Source organism: Rattus norvegicus, chromosome 1, assembly GCF_036323735.1.
Source record: "Rattus norvegicus strain BN/NHsdMcwi chromosome 1, GRCr8, whole genome shotgun sequence".
NCBI lineage: Eukaryota > Metazoa > Chordata > Mammalia > Rodentia > Muridae > Rattus > Rattus norvegicus.
Window position 1 is genome coordinate 36,376,135 of NC_086019.1, and position 19,916 is coordinate 36,396,050.

The 19,916-nt window shown below is 41.9% G+C and overlaps 1 protein-coding gene and 1 non-coding gene across 6 annotated transcripts in view; one reads left to right on the forward strand and one right to left on the reverse strand.

Annotated features, from left to right (window-relative positions):
* The window catches only part of Adcy2 (adenylate cyclase 2), a 446,592-nt gene that overhangs the window by 172,081 nt on the left and 254,595 nt on the right, over positions 1-19,916 (forward strand). The gene's annotated exons all lie outside the window — the stretch shown is intronic.
* Positions 5,989-6,070, reverse strand: Trnap-agg24 (transfer RNA proline (anticodon AGG) 24). The gene has a single exon. It is a non-coding gene; the product is annotated as a tRNA-Pro (tRNA).

Genomic DNA, 19,916 nt, shown 5'->3' on the forward strand with positions numbered 1-19,916 from the left:
AAGGAAGGAAGGAAGGGAGGGAGGAAGTAAGGAAGGAAGGAAGGAAGGAAGGAAGGAAGGAAGGAAGGACAGAAGGAAGGAAGGAAGGGAGGAAGGAAGGAAGGGAGGAAGGAAGGAAGGAAGGAAGGATGAAAGGAAGGGAGGAAGGAAGGAAGGAAGGAAGGAAGGACAGAAGGAAGGAAGGACGGACGGAAGGAAGGAAGGAAGGAAGGGAAGAAGGAAGGACAGAAGGAAGGACAGAAGGAAGGAAGGAAGGGAGGGAGGAAGGAAGGAAGGAAGGAAGGAAGGACAGAAGGAAGGAAGGAAGGAAGGAAGGACAAAAGGAAGGAAGGAAGGACAGAAGGAAGGAAGGGAGGAAGGAAGGACGAAAGGAAGGAAGGAAGGACAGAAGGAAGGAAGGGAGGAAGGAAGGAAGGAAGGATGAAAGGAAGGAAGGAAGGACAGAAGGAAGGACAGAAGGAAGGAAGGGAGGAAGGAAGGAAGGAAGGGAGGAAGGAAGGAAAGAAGGACAGAAGGAAGGACAGAAGGGAGGAAGGAAGGAAGGAAGGGAGGAAGGAAGGAAGGGAGGAAGGAAGGACGGACGGAAGGAAGGAAGGAAGGAAGGAAGGACGAAAGGAAGGAAGGAAGAACGGAAGGAAGGAAGGACGGACGGAAGGAAGGAAGGAAGGACGAAAGGAAGGAAGGAAGGGAGGAAGGAAGGAAGAGCGAGTATCCACACTGAGATGGAAAGAGAGGACGAGAAGGAGGACTAGGAAAGTAGGGAGACCAAAATATTATATTATATATAATATGGTATTATATATAAAATATATTATATATACTGGATTATATAGTTCCATAGTCCTGGGATCTCTGTGAAATACTAGGAAGATGAGTACTGCTGGGTCTAAAATTGGATCTCCAGATACCTCTTGGATGTCTACTGCAAAATTTCTTAGAAGGTGTCATATCAGGGGAAGGGGATGAGATGGGGGTTTATGAATGGGGAATTGGGAAAGGGGATAACATTTGAAATATAAATAAAAATATCCAAAAAGAAAGTAAGACCTCATGATTTTTTGGATTTCCTTCATGTATTTTGCCCTTCATAAAACTTCTTTGAAAAAGTGTGTTTGGTGATAATGATAACCAGTTCACATGGTATGAAATTATGACCTGGATTATATAGGCAAAAGCCTCTGGGGGAAGTTTATGGTTAGGGGCAGGGTATGCCAGGTAGTGACTGAGGGTGCTGGGAGAACCTAGAGGTCAGATCTGCTTTGGTATGTAAATTATGCACCTCAGACTCATTTCTTGGCATCTGAAACCAAACAATAATGAATATATAACTCAGTAACAGTCATTTATTGTCAAGAGGGATGACTGACAATACTCTATGTGCATACTTCATCTGCTGTAGTGGACTGTGCTGTGATATAGCAGTGCAGTGGGCTGCTTTCCATGTTAGCATCACCATAAACGATATTGTGGAGCATAATGAGGCCACACATCACTGGGAGACAGGAACGTTCAGCTTCACAGTAATTGTAGGAGACCACCATGGTGTAGTTCATGACTGGTAGAAATGCTGTCAGCTGCACACATGGGTCTGTGATACCCACATACAATCATGTTCTACCTATGACTTTAATTGATAAATACATTAGGGTGACAAGCTAGTCAAACCTAGATTAGATCTTCTAATATAGGTTACCCTTGAATCACAAGAGAAGCTTGAGACTCTGAAGCCTAAAGAAGTTGTAAGAGAGGTGGATTTGCTGTTTTGTTTTGTGGTAGAAGAATCCTATATCTGATAATAGGAAATAAAATCACTGAATGTTCCTACAATGAAATACAGTGATGAAAATGCGTTAAAGAGGCATTTGAGAAACAGACATTTACAGTATTATACAGAAATGTGTTTCAAAATGAGGGCAACATGATAGCTTTGCCTTTGCAGTAGAAACCTTGTATAGGAACATAAACTATGGGAGCAGCCTGTCAAAGTTCTGTGTTATAACTGGGTTATTTAGGGCTATTGATACTATAGGTGACAATAATTTCCTTTAAATTATCTCTGAGCTTTCCATAATTTACCTGTAGAATGCTATAAAAATCATGTAATTTATTTATGCTCAAGACATAACTGCTGTAGTTTAGTAAAGATAGTCATATAGGATTTTGAAATGTGAAGTCCATATCCTTTGTTTATCAGTTAATTTACCTTTTAAGCAGTCTTTGTCAAGCTAATTGTTTGGTTTAATATTCTTATAACATTTCTACAATAAGGCTTTTTGGAGTCAATCTAATAGATTTTCTGTGGCTCTGCTGTCTACATTTGAAAAGGCCATTTGTTTGACTTTATTTTTAAGTGTTTTTGTGTTGCAGTAAAAATAAAAAAGCAGAGGAACTGGTTCCCGAGAGTACCCTGATGGTCACTAGTTCCAGCTCCAATGGGCCTTTGGAACTATGATTAATTCATCTCAGATTAGTGTCTCTCCCGCCACTCTCTCCTAACCACAAACTCTCTGGTTCCAGCCACCTGGTAAAATCAAGACTCAACAAACTGTAACCCAGCAATCAGATTTACATGTTAAATTCTCAATCCACAATACATCCACACCATAAACTTATAACTAATTGATAATGATAGAAACCATCGACCTAGATAATATATAATTTGCCCCTCTCAACAACACAAAATTCTGTACACATCCATCCTTTAAGAATAGTCATAACAACCTGCAAATGTGCAGAGAGAAATCTTAACATCTGCCTCCATGTTCTCTCGGCTCCCTCCTCCTCTCCAGTCTCCTCTCCTCTCTAAAACTTTTCTCCCGCCCATCCTTCCTTCTCATCCAAAGACAGGCCTCGTTCTATCTTGTACCTGCCTTCACCTGCATGATATTAACTTACATTTCTGTTTAAGAGTTTTTAGGTAGCATACAGATTAATGCATTTCATTATGAGATTTTCATAGGAACATATCATTGACAAAAAAGATACTAATTTAGTATAACAATTTTGGGTCAATTAAAGGTTAAAATGTAGTTTTACAATGAAATATGTGTCATGCACTCTTTTCACTAGGATATTCTCATCCAACACCAGTGGTTTAAGAAAATGGTAATTTACTATAAATAATCAGCCTATAGGGAAGCAGACTCAAACTGTTAAAGCATGCTGCTTCCGAACAGTAGTATAAGGTTTTTCAATGATTAAGAAATGATCTTGTTAGTGAGTATGTGTATCTATGTGTAGAGGGGACGATTTAGAAAGCGACTGTAATCATTTTCTATTTTCTAAAACAACAGGAAGTGTTATTCAGAATGAAGTATTTTGAAACATGCCCCTCGATATGGTGTTCTTGGTCTTTGACTTCATTAACGGAAATCCATGCATTTGTGCACCCTCTGCCTTCCAGGCTCTGCCCTGCCCCCAGAGTGAAGGCAAAATGTTTTCTTTCTGGCTCACTGTGCTGCATCCAGGCCCTCCCAGGAGAGGGGCAGCAGTAACAGAGCTGCCACAGGGCTGCCACAGATGGTTCTGTACTAAATCTGCAGCCTCAGTTTATGAATCCTTGGGGGGGAGGAATGAGGCTGGCTGGAGAACACTCACGTAGTGCAGAGATTCTCTGGGGTTAGCTAGCAGAGGCCAGCACATTCATTATGGCCTGAATATCCTGTGCTGCCCCCAATACCACACACAGACACACAGACACACACACAAACACACACGCGCACATGCACAGCAAACATACACAACTCTTGGCTTTTTCAGGTTGTCCATTGAGATCAACAGAATAGAATGGTGCTAATGGTGAAGGAAACAGGATTTCAAAATTGTCATAGCTTGTGTAATAGCTCATGTTAGACTCTGCAAGCATCAGCATCAGATACTGTAACATGCTTCAATACGTTGGTTTGTTTTCAATGCCTTACTCTTATCTCACTGAACACAGATGCAATACCTTAGGCAAATTATTGAAGGTCACGGGCTTGTAAATGGAGACAGAAACCAAACACTTTAATCAATGCCCTCCTTTAACATCATTAAGAGCTTTCCTGACTGAGGTATTTATTCTAGACACACTCTCAGACATTCAGCATATCTGACTGACAAGGAAAGCAAGCAACTTATTTAAAGTTGGCAGGGTTGCTTTAAGAAATGTATATGCAGGGGCTGGGGATTTAGCTCAGTGGTAGAGCCCTTACCTAGGAAGCGCAAGGCCCTGGGTTCGGTCCCCAGCTCCAGAAAAAAAGAACCAAAAAAAAAAAAAAAAGAAATGTATATGCAAATTCACCAAGAGGATTTATCTTTATTGGGAAGATAACTTTTAATGCTGTGGAAACTTTCTCTCTCTCTCTCTCTCTCTCTCTCTCTCTGTGTGTGTGTGTGTGTGTGTGTGTGTGTGTATGCATGCTTATGTGTGTGTACATGTGCATTTGTGTGCATATGCTAATGAAACAATTTTAATGTATCCCTATCTGATGCTCAATTCTTTCCTCATTAATTTGCGCTGAATGCTGTTTTATATCCATGAGTTCTGATGGAGAATTGGACAGTTATTCTATTTTTGAAAAGCCACATGCTGTTATCAATCAGGCTCAGCAAGCCAGATAAGCAGGATTATTAGATAATCCCTGTGAGGGAGAGGAAGCTTCTATGAAGAGGTAACATTAGGCTCACAACTCATTCCAACCTGCAGACTTACCACTAACAAAATAAAGCAGTGCCTTCGCTTCCTGTCAGATACAGCATCCCAAAACAAGAGCACACAGAGTGTGAAGCATTCCAAGAATGCCCTCACGGCTGGATGATTCCTGAGTTTGCAATATTCTAAAAACAATTATACCTCCTGACAACTTTGCATTTGCCATGTGTATATACCATTTTGGTACTCAGGTAGCCCAGATCAGATTTTTCTAAAACCATTGGTGGTTTGCACTCAAGTAATAGCTGGCAGTGGGCATGGGACTGTGAGACTGGAGGCAACATCAGCTGACAAAGTGTTGAGCCTGTTGCTTGAGTCACAGCTCCAAGTATCTAGAGGTTTGGAGAGAGTGGCCTTACCATGTCCTAGACTTGACTGCAGAAAGCTGTGAGAGTTTGTTGCCTGGCCCGAGCAGCAGAGCAGAGCAGAGGGAAGTGTTCACAAACAAATGACAAGCTCTCCTTGTAGAGACAAAGCAGAGGCTTTGGAGCTGCAGCAGAAGGACACCAGAACTGTGCCTACCTCTAGGAGAAGCTATCATCTTAGTCCCCAGGGAGCTCCCTACAGGGATCTGGAGACTAGCAAAGCAGACTGGAAACTCCTTGCTATGCATTTTGCCAGCTTTGTGAAATCTGTGGATATAGCATTCATTGACTGAAAGCTCCACCCAGCAGCTGACTGAAACATGCAGAGACCCACAGCCAAACATTGGACAGAGCTCAGAGACTACATAGAGTTGGGACAATGAGTGAGGGCCCTGAAGGGGATAGAAACTCCACAATAAGACCAACAGAGTCAACTAGCCTAGACCCTTGAGAGTTCTCAGAGACTGAATCACCCCCCAAAGAGCATATGTGGACTGGACCTAGGCCACTAGCACATATGTAGCAGATGTGCAGCTTGGTCTTCATTTGGGTCCCTCAGCAATTGGAGCAGGGGCTGTCCCTGAAGCTGTTGCCTGTCTGTGGAATCTGTTCTCTTAGCTGGGCTGCCTTGTCTGGCCTTGGTGGAAGAGGATGCCCCTAGCTCTGCAGTAACTCTATATGCAGGGTAGGGGCATACCCAGGTACCCAAGGGAGCCTTTACCCTCTCATAGGAGAAGGGGAGGGGGATAGGAAAGGGTCTGTGTAAGGGGGGACCAGGAAGAGGACAGCAACCAAGATGTGAAGGAAATGAATAAATTAGTGAAAAAATGAACAATGCTACATGTTTAAATTAAAAAATAATAAAATATTAAAATGAAAAAAGAGAAAATACACAAAGGGAGAAAACATTTTTTTTGGCTCTTTTTTTTTTCCCGGAGCTGGGGATCGAACCCAGGGCCTTGTGCTTCCTAGGCAAGCGCTCTACCACTGAGCTAAATCCCCAACCCCTGGGAGAAAACATTTAACATGCTTTATTTCTTAGAATATAATTTATGAGAGGCTACATTTTGAATTTCCATCAAGAGTCTGTGAAATGTGGCTGTGAACACATACAGTGCCAGGGGCTATGTTGATATGGTGCCAAGGGCCACACTGAATCTGGAGCCTCAAATGCGTTCTCTGTGCTTTTCTTACTCAGAACATCGCAGAAGTGAATCACTGAGCTATTCCTACTGTAAACAGTTTTGCTTTGTTTTTATCCTCACCTTTCCCCCTCTAGTCTAAAAAGCATTGCCCGTGGGCTTCCATTTGCTGTCTGGTTATTTTTAAGGGAGAAATTGTTTTCTTTGGCAAGTCTTTGTTTGCCTGCATGCTTTTCATTTGAGGTACGTTTGCAATACATTGGCTGCCTGTTCATCTGGTTTCTCTGTCGTGAGCAAATGTTTTGTAATTGGGGGCATTTTATTTTAAGAGCTTCTTTTTGTCTGGCTCTAAAGTGGGATCCATGTTAGCCAGTAGGCTCCTCTCATTACCAGTTTCCATGTATAAACAGTCAGTGTGCCAAGTTCTTCATGTAAAAGTCTAAAAGTGTGTGGTAGAAGGTCTTCCTTGCTGTGGTCCAAGGCTACCTGCCGTGAGTCTGCTGTGATTATGATGTCACCTGTAGGCTTTCATATTTGAATAGTTGACCTGCAGCTGGTGGTGCTGTTTGAAAAAGTGTTGTGACCCTGAATAGGTAGAGCCTCATTGAAAAACTGGGTTTCTGAGGGGCAGGCCTTGACAGCTATGCCACAATTCCTCATTACTGTTTCCTGGGTATGGGTGTGGTCTTCCCCACAACAGGAACAGGAAGATATTCCCTCGATTATACCTGTTCTGCCTGTTGTCATGTCTTCCTGGCTATGTGAACAGTGTCCCTTTGAAACTATAAGCCAAATAAAAGCCTCAGACTAAATGGCCTGTCCTAGGCTCTCCTGAGAGATGGGAACAAAGTTTAGCAGATATGATGGCAAATCTGAACATACAGATCCAAGTACAGTGAATCCTTCACAAACCAAACCTGAAGAGCTCCAGCAGTGGGCACACCATCATCAAGCTGGAACAAACCATGATAAAGAGAAACTCTGCAAGACAGGTGCTGGAAATGACACCAGAGTCAGCGGTGACAGCAGGCATCACCAAAAGCCATTTAAAACCAGAGGGCTCAGGAGCTTGATCTTGTAAATCTCCTCAACAATAAACACACATTGGACCATAAATCTGAATCCAGGAACAGCATCCATCATAACTGAAGGCAAAGGAAGGTCTTCTCCAAAGGGCAGCTGAGGCATTAATCACCAGGAAGACCAGTCACGGAACACGTTGGGATCCCTTTCAGCCAAGTAGAAGTGTTGCAGATAGATGTAGGTGGTCCGGAATGAGGATGATCATTGGAAATTATAAATATGTTCATAATGACTTTAATCCTGCTTTAATTAAAATATAACATTGGCTGTCTGCTGGTGAATTTTTAGTGTTTGTCATGTAATCCACATGATGGAGAAATGTCCAGTGCACATATAGTGTACAGTGCCTTGTCTGAGACTCACACTACATCACAGTGCACATTCATGCTAAATCATCTTTGAAAACTTAGTGTTACCTCCTGTCACCATTGCTGCATTATCCCAGTGAAGGGTACCTGACTAAGATACAACATGGATTGAAATGAGGTTAAAATATAATTGGCTGAAGAAGAAAGTGTGGGAAAAGCCACACAAACATACCTTAAATACTAGATATTAGTCCTAAACCCAACTATATTAAAAATTATGTGGAATGCCAATGAACTAAATACCTAAGTATTTAAAACTAAATATAAAAAACTCAAAGGCTGGTTGTATCAGAGTTGGGAAACACCCATGACACAGTCATAAGACATTTTAAAATCCCTTTAAATATAAAGGCATTCTGGTTAGAAAATCAGTGAAAACTACCGCCAGGGGCTTTCAGTGGTTATCCTAATAACAGTGGCCATGTGGAGAAACTGCTCAATACCAAATAACTTCATGGTTGTGCAGGAGGCATTCATCACTGACCATGGGGATTTATTTTCATGTAGGGTTTGCTGAGTAACCCAGGCTGGTCTGGAAACCATGGTCCTCCTGCTTCTGTGTACTGAGTGCTGCCAGGATTACAGAAGAACATCATTCCTGGCTACCAAGTCCTTAAAATTATCCCAATCAGGAGACATAACAAGGTCTACCTTTCTCAAACTAGTTCAGAAAAAGAAAATAGAAAAGAAGACATCCCTGTTAGGTCTGTGGGGTCAGCTAACCCAATTATTAGGACTGGGTTAGGGTGAGGGAGACAAGCGAATGTGGTCCTAATAAATTCATATGCAAAGTCTTTTAGCAAATAAAACCTACCAATATGTACTCCAGAAACATCTATCTTAGCCATGTTCAGCTTCTCCTTTACATGTAGAATTTAATATTTGCAACTTAAACAATTTTATTCTCCACTTACAGAATAGGAGAGAAAACATGCATGAATATTGTAGTAAGTGTGAGAATTTGTCACAGTTCAACTGCCACTGTTGATTCTCAGTAAACCCAGCAGTTTAGAACATGGTGGTTTTAAATGGACAAAAGGCATGTATGAGAATCATCCTTTTAACAGTGTGCTCTGTAGCCACATTTTAAACACTTTCCCTCTGAAGTCTAGAAAAGAACACCCCTATTCATTTATCTGCAGGGCTTGCAAGTCAAATAAGGCAGGAAAAAAAGTGGCATCAAACATGGAAACCAAGAAGCAAACTTTTTTCATGGCTATAATGTTTCTATATGGATTCAAGAGTCTGAGTAGAATAAAACCAGGAGATAAAAAGCAGCTGTGCCAAGTAAAAGATCTGTACAATAAGAACTTCAAGACTCTGAAGAAAGAAATTGAAGAAGACCTCAGAAGATGGAAAGATCTCCCATGCTCATGGATTGGCAGGATTAATATAGTACAAATGGCCATTTTACCAAAAGCGATCTACAGATTCAATGCAATCCCCATCAAAATACCAATCCAATTCTTCAAAGAGTTAGACAGAACAATTTGCAAATTCATCTGGAATAACAAAAAACCCAGGATAGCTAAAACTATCCTCAACAATAAAAGGACTTCAGGGGGAATCACTATCCCTGAACTCAAGCAGTATTACAGAGCAATAGTGATAAAAACTGCATGGTATTGGTACAGAGACAGACAGATAGCCCAATGGAACAGAATTGAAGACCCAGAAATGAACCCACATACCTATGGGCACTTGATTTTTGACAAAGGAGCCAAAACCATCAAATGTAAAAAAGATAGCATTTTCAGCAAATGGTGCTGGTTCAACTGGAGGTCAACATGTAGAAGAATGCAGATTGATCCGTGCTTATCACCCTGTACAAAGCTTAAGTCCAAGTGGATCAAGGACCTCCACATCAAACCAGATACACTCAAACTAATAGAAGAAAAACTAGGGAAGCACCTGGAACACATGGGCACTGGAAAAAATTTCCTGAACAAAACACCAATGGCTTATGCTCTAAGATCAAGAATCGACAAATGGGATCTCATAAAACTGCAAAACTCGCTGACGAGGATTCGGAGAAAGAGGAACACTCCTCCATTGTTGGTGGGATTGCAGACTGGTACAACCATTCTGGAAATCAGTCTGGAGGTTCCTCAGAAAATTGGACATTGAACTGCCTGAGGATCCAGCTATACCTTTCTTGGGCATATACCCAAAAGATGCCCCAACATATAAAAAAGACACGTGCTCCACTATGTTCATCGCAGCTTTATTTATAATAGCCAGAAGCTGGAAAGAACCCAGATGCCCTTCAACAGAGGAGTGGATACAGAAAATGTGGTACATCTACACAATGGAATATTACTCAGCTATCAAAAACAATGACTTTATAAAATTTGTAGGCAAATGGTTGGAACTGGAAAATATCATCCTGAGTGAGGTAACCCAATCACAGAAAGACACACATGGTATGCACTCATTGATAAGTGGCTATTAGCCCAAATGCTTGAATTACCCTAGATGCCTAGAACAAATGAAACTCAACACGGATGATCAAAATGTGAATGCTTCACTTCTTCTTTAAAAGGGGAACAAGAATACCCTTGGGAGGGAATAGAGAGGCAAAGATTAAAACAGACACAGAAGGAACACCCATTCTGAGCCTGCCCCACATGTGGCCCATACATATACAGCCACCCAATTGGACAAGATGGATGAAGCAAAGAAGTGCAGGCCGACAGGAGCCGGATGTAGATCGCTCCTGAGAGACACAGCCAGAATACAGCAAATACAGAGGCGAATGCCAGCAGTAAATCACTGAACTGAGAATAGGACCCCCGTTGAAGGAATCAGAGAAAGAATTGGAAGAGCTTGAAGGGGCTCGAGACCCCATATGTACAACAATGCCAAGCAACCAGAGCTTCCAGGGACTAAGCCACTACCTAAAGACTATACATGGACTGACCCTGGACTCTGACCTCATAGGTAGCAATGAATATCCTAGTAAGAGCACCAGTGGAAGGGGAAGCCCTAGGTCTTGCTAAGACTGAACCCCCAGTGAACTAGATTGTTGGGGGGAGGGCGGCAATGGGGGGAGGATGGGGAGGGGAACACCCATAAAGGAGGGGAGGGGGAGGTATTAGGGGGATGTTTGCCCGGAAACTGGGAAAGGGAATAACACTCGAAATGTAAATAAGAAAACTTAATTAAAAAAAAAAAGCAGCTGTGCTTGATACATTGCGGCAAGAAAACTTGAAAAGTGGAGATGTAAATCCCTTCATTTTTCATTAAAATAAAATATCTAAGAAGATTAAATCACAAGCCAGATTTCTATATATTATGTAGTAGCTAAAAAGGCATTGGGTTAAAGACCAAAGAAAATCATATTCAATATAATCGACATAAATGAAACTCACAATTATTAAGATGGAAATTTCTTCAAAGTCATTGCACATATTCAATTAAGCTCACAGGTAAATACAATAGGCTTTTAAAAAATAGGATTCTATTCTCCGATTATTGTTTTCACAGAAAGGCAAAGGACTTGGAATAGTCTGAATGATCGTGTGAAGGCAGATCACAATTAAAGTCCTTGCTTTGGTTAGCTTTAGTACTCAGGACAAGATGCAGTATATTAATCTATAAAAAGTACGTTGAAATGGAAAGAAATAAAATGGTTTTGTAGGTAGGTGAATAGAGAGAAGGACCTGCAATAAAGTAAGTAACAATTCACTATTATTGTGACTTATCCTAGAGAGATACAAGCAAATGCATTTCACCTTAAGAAAGAGCACCAGTAACAGACCCAACAATGATTGCACTCTAATCTTGCCCAGTGAACCAGTGAGCTTTACGAGGTCACTCATAAAAGCTTAAGTGGTCGGTTATTTACAGGATCTCAAAGTCAACTGTGTCACTTAAAGCTCCCCAACTCCCAGCTTGGGTGTTGTAACAGAAGCTGCTTGGTGCTCACTGAAGAGCTTGCAGACAGCTTATGGGAGAATCCTCTCTATAAGCACTGTTAGCCCTGGTATAGCCGTGGGGAAGAGCCTTAGTAAGGAAATGTGTGACTATCTCATGTACATTTTGTGGGAGTTAAATCAATTAAAATGGGGGTGACTCCAAAGTGCTGCTCTTGGCCCTTCTTACTCATGGTTGAAAGCATCTACGTGTGTGCAGGTGTTGTTCTTGACTGGGGTCGGCAAGCATGGTCTGGCTGAGGAGATGGGTCTACACAAACAACCCTGGGTAATCCATGTATCCCTGGCCTCTGTGCTAGATCTCCTAAGATCAACCAACCAGCTCTGTGACCTAGAGGGTGCCCCACTTTTCATGGAGGCTCTAAGAAACTGGGTGATATAACTTTGAGTTCTTTGCCCCATGGATAGACCTTTAAGTTGTGTCTTTAGGATTCCTTTCACACATACGTTGATGAAGGTATTGGCTCTCTCCTCTTCATCCTCAGGGAACTCGTTCTATCAAAAGAAAACAAAGGTGGACCTCAAACATACAGATGTGTTATTTGCGGGGCAGGGCCAGTGGTGAATGGAAAGTGACCTACTAGTCATGGGCATTGGCAGATATATTAATCCCACAGGTGCAGAGGAGGGCAAGCCACTTTAAATGCATGTGATTCTTCCTGCCCTCCAGTAAGTTTGCCATCATTATCATGCAGCAGCTGAGAACCCCCAACTGTACTTGTCAAAGATTAGGTTTTCTTGGTTTAAATTCTTTTCAAAGCACAAAACCAAAACAACATTTTCTTTTGATAACACGAAACAGGGGCGCTTTATGTCTTAAACTCACAGCTGTTTTGTGCTTATTATCACGGAGTCTTCAACTCTACTTCTGATAAAGCAGAAATATTATTCGCTCCATTGTTTCCTTAACATCCACCTTGCATTTGGCTAACTGTTGAAAAGAGCATTGAATGCAAATGTGGGCTGTATATACAGTGCATGAAAGCATAGCTGCCGTTATGAGAGGAAAAATGATGTGTGTGAGTCTAGGTTGGTTGAAAATAAATAAATAAATGAATGAATGAATGAATAAATAAATAAATAAATAAATAAATAAGTAAATAAATTTGCCCACCCTAGTCATTTAGCTGAACATTTTTTCCTCTGTTTTGTATGTAACTGCTAGATGCAATAGTAAGTCTATTTGGAAAGAAAAAATAATGTTATGATTTTATCTGTTGTGTTTTTGAGGCCAATTGGTATTGTACATTTGGATTAATTCATGAAAAGTTCAAAGAAGGGGTTTGGAGAAGGAAGAAAATCCCATTTAGGTTTTGCGAACCATTGTTACAAAATAGTTTTTTGTGAATTATTGATGCAGAAAGTGCAACCAGAATAATGAAGTTTTAAAGGAGCAGCTTTAGGTCTCAACACTAACTGCCAGCCCACCCTTCCTGTCCCCAACTGACTGCCATTGTATCCCTGTCCCCACTGACTGCCACTGTGTCCCTGCCCCTGTCCCCAGGCTCACCTGCCCTTCCCTCCCTCACTTCCTGGCCTCCCAGGCTCTTATGAACCCAGCAATATATCTGTGCAGACTATTCCTGATCAATTTATGAATTCTGGCAAACATGATGGAAAGAAAATGTACAGTTAATTAAATTCTGTCATGCTGTGGAAGTCTTCATTTCAGAGTAGAAGACAAGCTAATGGAGTACACATTGGCCAGGGAACTTGAGTGTTTACCTTCCCTGGGTATGTGTTCAGGTGCTGAGCTGACTGCTTTTAAATTACCCAGGCATAGGGTGGGGGGGATACCCAGAGGGCTCCCACCTACTCAGAGGAGAAGGGCAGGGAGGATGGGGATGATGGGAGGGTGTGATGGGGAAGGGGCAGTGAGCTGGATGTAACGTGAATAAGTGAAAAAAATTAAATTAAATTAAAATAATTTACCCAGACATGTTTATGGTGCTCTGTGTGGAGAACTGCCAGAGAAAGGTCTGCCACCAGTGAGCCTGTGAGTCTATAGACTGATGGGTAATGTGTTATCTCACTGTGAAATTACAGCAAAACTTTACCCATGCATGGGCAGAAGAGCAGATTCTGTGTTTCTCCGTCCACATATCCATCTGTTGGTTTTTCTCTCGGCAGAGGTCTGTCTCTAGATAGCACCCACGCCTTTACCCACCCATAGAGACTTTTTTATACTTTAACCTCTGCGTAGGAATTTGCTTCAGATGTTGGTTGATGCAAGGACTTTTTGCACAGAGTTTCAGCTAACTCTTAATGTACTGGATACCCTTCATGTTCTCACTGACTAATAAGATCCCAGTATCTTTATTACTTACATGTCTCACTTGCTCTAAGAAAAGTAAAAGAAATTTAGAGGAAAGCGATTTTACCCCTCAGGGTGTATATAATAATACCATATTATTGGGTGAATATTGTGTTACAACTGGGCCAGCATTTATCAAATTCATCTGTAAGATTGACACACTCTATTAATAGCTCATTGAACCTGTTTTTTGGTAATTTAATAAAATTAATTAAAAATATATTTGACAACAACAACAAAACAGTTCCTAAGAAAATGTAGCATCATTGAGAACCCACACAGCTGTGCAGTGTGGTACACACCCATAGTACCTGCTTTTTGAGAGAATGAAACCAACAAAAACAGAGCAGTATAACACCTTAGACTGCCATGATTGACAAGGCCTCGCTAACAGAATTGTCTATGGTGAGAGACAAGAAATTGTCATTTTTGTTGGTCTCATGTGTGTTTTCTTTCACCATAATTTATAATATGTGATTAAGTATATATGTAAGTATGTATGTAAGTATGTGACTTACCAGCAGTGTAAAATACCTGCAGGCCTGATTTGTATAGGTATAGCTGTCCAACCCAGGACAAAATTGAAGAACAAGGACAGACGAAGACTGATAAGTGATGAAGGTGTTGTAAAGGGGGCGTTTCTATCCAATGAGAATAACCATGTAAATACTGTGTTTGCTACATCCCAGAGGATAAATGCCCTCTAACATTTTCATCATTTGTGGGGTTGATAGACCATGAGAGCAAGCCTGGTAAGGACGAGCTGGGCTTGAAGCCTGGGAGACCCAGAAGGGATGATAGGAGCTTTGCCTGCTCCCGACTGCAGGCTCCTGTCATGTGGCCACAGCCTCTCATAGAGAAAATTGTGGTCATCAGTCATGTAGGGGAAGTGTCACAAGTCCTTCCTCTTGTAGATGAGGCATCTTAGGCCGCGCCAATAGGAAGCACCTGCTGTCAGACCCAACCTACCCCAAAACTGTATATAAGATCCTATCCACAAGGAATACAGGTGTGTGAGGATTACTCCATCCTCTGAGAGCACCTGTCACAAGAGCCTTAACATTGCCTGAGAAGAGAACACTCTCCCGAAGCTTTCACAACCAGAAGCTCTCCTGTACTTTGCTGGCTGTCTAGCCAGCACCCTGCCAGCCCAGCCCAGCTCAACTCAGCTCAGCTCAGTTCAGCACAGCCAGTGCAGCATCTTGGAGCAACAGTGGCTTGAGGGGCAGCAGTACTGGAGCAGCAGCAGCAGAGGCAGTAGCAGCAGCTGCAGCTGCAGCAGCAGAGGAGGCAGAGGCCCTTCCGGCTCCCTGCTTATGCCCTTTCCCCTTAGCTTGAACCCTCCCACCAGGCTGGGCCAGAGATCTCCACAGATAACCTCTGATACAGACTGACACACATTCAACACCAAAAATAAATTCCTAATGAAAGACGGAGAGGCTGCTGGAAGCTTACAGTGCAAGGCTCACTACTAGAGTCTGATCCCTGGGACCATGTGAAGGTGGATGGAGAGAAATGACACCACATGGCTGCCCTCCCACCTGCTTGAGCACCCCCAGATACACATATGCTATGCACACACATACACACACAATAAAAAATATAATAAAAATTTTAAATGAAATCGAAAAGTGAAAGTATTCAAGGGTCATTAAAATTAAGTATAAATGCAGCAAATCAAGCTAACTTAGGGAACACTGTTGAAGTCATTAAAGAAAGCCATTCAACTACTGTACAGTTGCATCGACATTTATAGAATGTGAATGGCAGTAGATTGCTTCATTATTTATATCTTCCAGGCTAACCCCAATTTATTATGAAAGTATTTTACTGCCATTGTTTCATTATTTTATGAAAATATTTTGGTAAAGAATTATAGCAAATCAGTGGAAAGCATACATAGTATCCATATGGTCATGATCCCAGCTTCACTCTTAGCAAATGCACATAGAAAGAAAGAAAGAAAAAGGAAAAAAATCAAAAAGGAAGACACACTTTGGATCATAGTATAATGTGGAATACAGCAAATGCTTAAGGCAGCATTTCTCAATCTGTGAGTTAAGACCCCTTAGGCAAACCTCTCTCTCCAAAAATATTTACATTACACTTCATGACAGTAGAAAAATTACAGTTATGAAGTAACAATGAAGATAAATTTATGGTTGGGGTCACCACAACATGAAGAACCAACAAGAAGCACCAAGAAGGTTGAGAACCTCTGACCTAACGAGTTGCCGTTATCACTTTAAATTCTACCCAAGTCTCTGATGGTCACTGTTGGTTTTCCCAAGAAAGTGGGGGCATGGGTAGAAACATCTCAGTCTTGTTCATCTGGAAGCAAAAGATGATCCCCATGATATCCTGTAAGCAGAGATGTCGTGCAAGTCTCTCAGCACTGCTTGCCCTGTACTACCTGGAGGGAACAAGGTTTCTGTTCTCCAAAATCAAACCAGGTGATGAAGACTGGGACACACCATAGCCAATGGGAATGTTTAACTGATCTCAATCTCTCTCTCTCTCTCTCTCTCTCTCTCTCTCTCTCTCTCTCTCTCTCTCTGTGTGTGTGTGTGTGTGTGTGTGTGTGTGTGTGTGTGCGTGTGTGTGTGTGTGGTGTTCTGTGTATGCAGAATGTGTACGCCAAGGAGAGCTTGATGTCTGCCTTAATCAGGGTTCGACTTCCTGCACACACATCATGACCAAGGAGCAAGTTGGGAAGGAAAGGGTTTATTCAGCTTATACATCCATATTGCTGTTCATCACCAAAGGAAGTCAGGACTGGAACTCACACAGGTCAGGAAGCAGGAGCTGATGCAGAGGCCATGGAGGGTGCTGCTTACTAGCTTGCTTCCCCTGGCTTGCTCAACTTGCTTTCATATAGAACCCAGGACGACCAGCCCAGGGATGTCACCTCCCATAATGGACTGGGGCCTCCCACCCTTGATCACTAATTGAGAAAATGCCTTACAGCTGGGTCTCATGGAGGCATTTCCTCAAGGGAGGGTCCTCTCTCTGTGATAGCTCCAGCTTGTGTCAAGTTGACACACAAAACCAGCCAGAACTATGTCATTCCTCAGTAGCCATCCCCCGCTCTAGAACTTGTTCATTAGGCTGGACCGGCTGCCCAATGAGCCTAAGGAATATACCTGTCTCTACCTCTGGGTGAAAATTACAAGTGGACACAACCATGCCTGGCATTTAGACATGTTCTGGGGATTGAACTCAGGTTTTCATGCTTGTGTGGCAAAACTTAAATTGACTAACATTTCTACCCAGACCCTCTATAACATATTAAATCATCTCGTAGCTACACTCTCTATAGGTGTCGGCTATAAATGGCACACTCAGCTGACACAGACGTGGCTGCTTTGGGAGTTCAAGTGCCACAGCCACACAGATGTTTAAACTCCATGTACTAAAGCTAAAATCAAAGATGTCAGGAGCTGCGGGAAACTGTTAGAAGGGAGTGAGTAACTTGGGAGTTGCTGTTCTTCAACAAAGTACAAAGTACAGGAGGGAGCAATGGCAGAAGCTAAGCTTGGAGTGCTTGCTGAGATGGTAGCCTGTGGTGACTGTTAATTGATATTGGAAGTCTTTCAGTTCTGTCATTTATTTTAATCACTCAGGCAAGGAGGACTTATTTGCACTCATGGGTCCAGAGGGAACAGAGTCCATCCTAGTGGAGAGGCATGGGAGCTGAGGTGGGCAAGCCGAGGGCTCACATCTTGAACTATAAAGACACAGCTGAGAGAATAGATTTGAAGTAGGGTAAGGCCTTAAACCCTCAGAGTCCACCCCCATCTGACATACTTAGACCAGCAAGGCCCAGCCTCCCAAACATTCCAGAAGAGCACCAGCATCTGGGGACCATTGTTCAAGTGCATGAGGCTGTGGGAGACTGTGCTGCTGTTTACTCCTCAATAGAAAGACTCTCGTTCTTAGTAATAGCTCCTTCCTCTATCCTCTCTTCCTTTACGCTTTAGCCTTCTTTCAAGAGCCCCCCGCTCTGGTATTACAAGATGGTACCGTGGGTTTGACTGACAAGTTTTTCATCTGAAATCATGTTCAGCGTTACAGAACCAGGCTTGAGGAATGATTGCTTCCAAGAGGAAGATGCTGTCATCAGATAAATAAAAGCTAGCATCATTTAGTAAGAAATTATTTACTATTACTATTGGTGATCATCAATAAGCTTATCAAAGTATAGGTTCAAGTATGATAGGATGTCTCAGCACTCAAGCAAAGATAAAATACGTTTTTGTTGTTTTTGTTTTGTTTGTTTTCAAGAGAGAAAGAAAAGGAACAAGAACTTGGGTGGACAGGGATGTGGTGGATATAGGAAGAAGTGGAGGAGGGGAAATATGTTATATGAAAAAACGAAAGAGTATCTGAAGAAATGCTTAAAGAAATGGAAGTCCTAATGGTGACAGCCTCCTGGTCCTCTCTGACTTAACACACAGATACAGGTTCTGTCAGCATGATGTGGATCTCCACATGAAATTTGGGGGGAGAGGGAGGAGTAAAATTATAGAAAACAAAAAAATCTTAGGAACTTACAAGAAGCCAGAAAAATAAGTATAATTGTAAGGAGACATTGCTTGCATGCATATTGTTATAACCTACCAAGGTTTTGATGTAGAAAGACACAGATCAGCAAGCACAATAAAGATGCCGCCAAAAATATAAATAAATAAAAATACAGAGGGAAAAATATCCTGATGGTGGGAAGGCTTCAGAATAAAGTTGAGCAAAAATTCTAGACTTCATTTGCAGCTAGACTGTGGAGAAAAATCTCAATTGAGTAGAATGTTGAATGGGGTAGGAACAAGTGATGACAAGGTGACAGAATCATTAAAGAATGGGGGTAGGGCTTCTTTCCTTCAGAAATCAAAACTTAACATGGTCGAGAATTCCTCCAGCATGACAAGGTGGCAATGTTATATAAGACAGAATGCAGATCTGAAGAGTTTTTTGTTGTTTTTTTTGTTTTTTCCATTTTCTTGCTGCTGTTGATTCTAACCCTCTGCATAGGGAAATAACACATGAATGACTGGGATTTTAGGAGGCAGACTTGGAGACCTGAGGCATCCCCCAGAACATAGAGGATATCAGTGAGGACAGCTGCCCAGTGTCCCAGGGAGAAGCACCCTGACTTCTTTATTACATTGTATCACATAAATGCTTTTTCTTGCCTGGGAATCATAAACTCAAGGGCTTTTATTCAAATGCACAGAAAAGCACTAACTCTCATCAACAACCCACTCGTTATAACATACAGGAAGCACCTCTCATTGTAGCAAGAAGAGCTAGTTCAAGAGATACCAGGGAGGGTGCACTGGAACTGAGTCTTGTGACTGCACACAGTGTGTGTTCTCCAGGAGAGGCACAACTACCAAACAAACCTAGAAGGAACAACAGGGTCAAGAGGCACTGTCGGTCTTGTGATCCCAAGGGTGCCAGGAGGCTTAGAATGCAAAAGCTATTGCTTCTGGACTTACCATCAGTGGGAGGGACCTTTAGTAGTCTATTAGTTCAATAAATACTAAATTTACATAAAAACTGTCAGTTGAACCAGTGATGTTTGTGTTTAAATGGTTAACACATTGATTAGGAGGTGTTGGATCCATCCCATTTGGTTTTTGTTTGGCCTCTTTAAAAAGTGCTCATGTTAGAATATTCTCATCTATAATCTCTCAGCTAGATTAGAATGAGACCAAAGGACACTTTTCATTAGCAGAATGTTTCTGAGCCCTTTCGTTTTCAGCCAGAAGAAATTTCTTCTTGTGTGAGTTCAGCAGAAAGAATTTTGTGATTTCAGTATGATGTGAGAATCCATCTCATGCACAGAAACTGTGTCAACAAAATGCAGTTGTCCCGTGGGAGTTTCAGTGGAGTGTGTTACTGGTTTGCTTTTGGCCAGGCTCACTCATGCGTGGAGGATGGAATCTTTTGCTACTGACCAGATGAGCACGTACAGAGCCATTTCTTTCCTGCCTGATCTGTTATCACAGCAATTTGT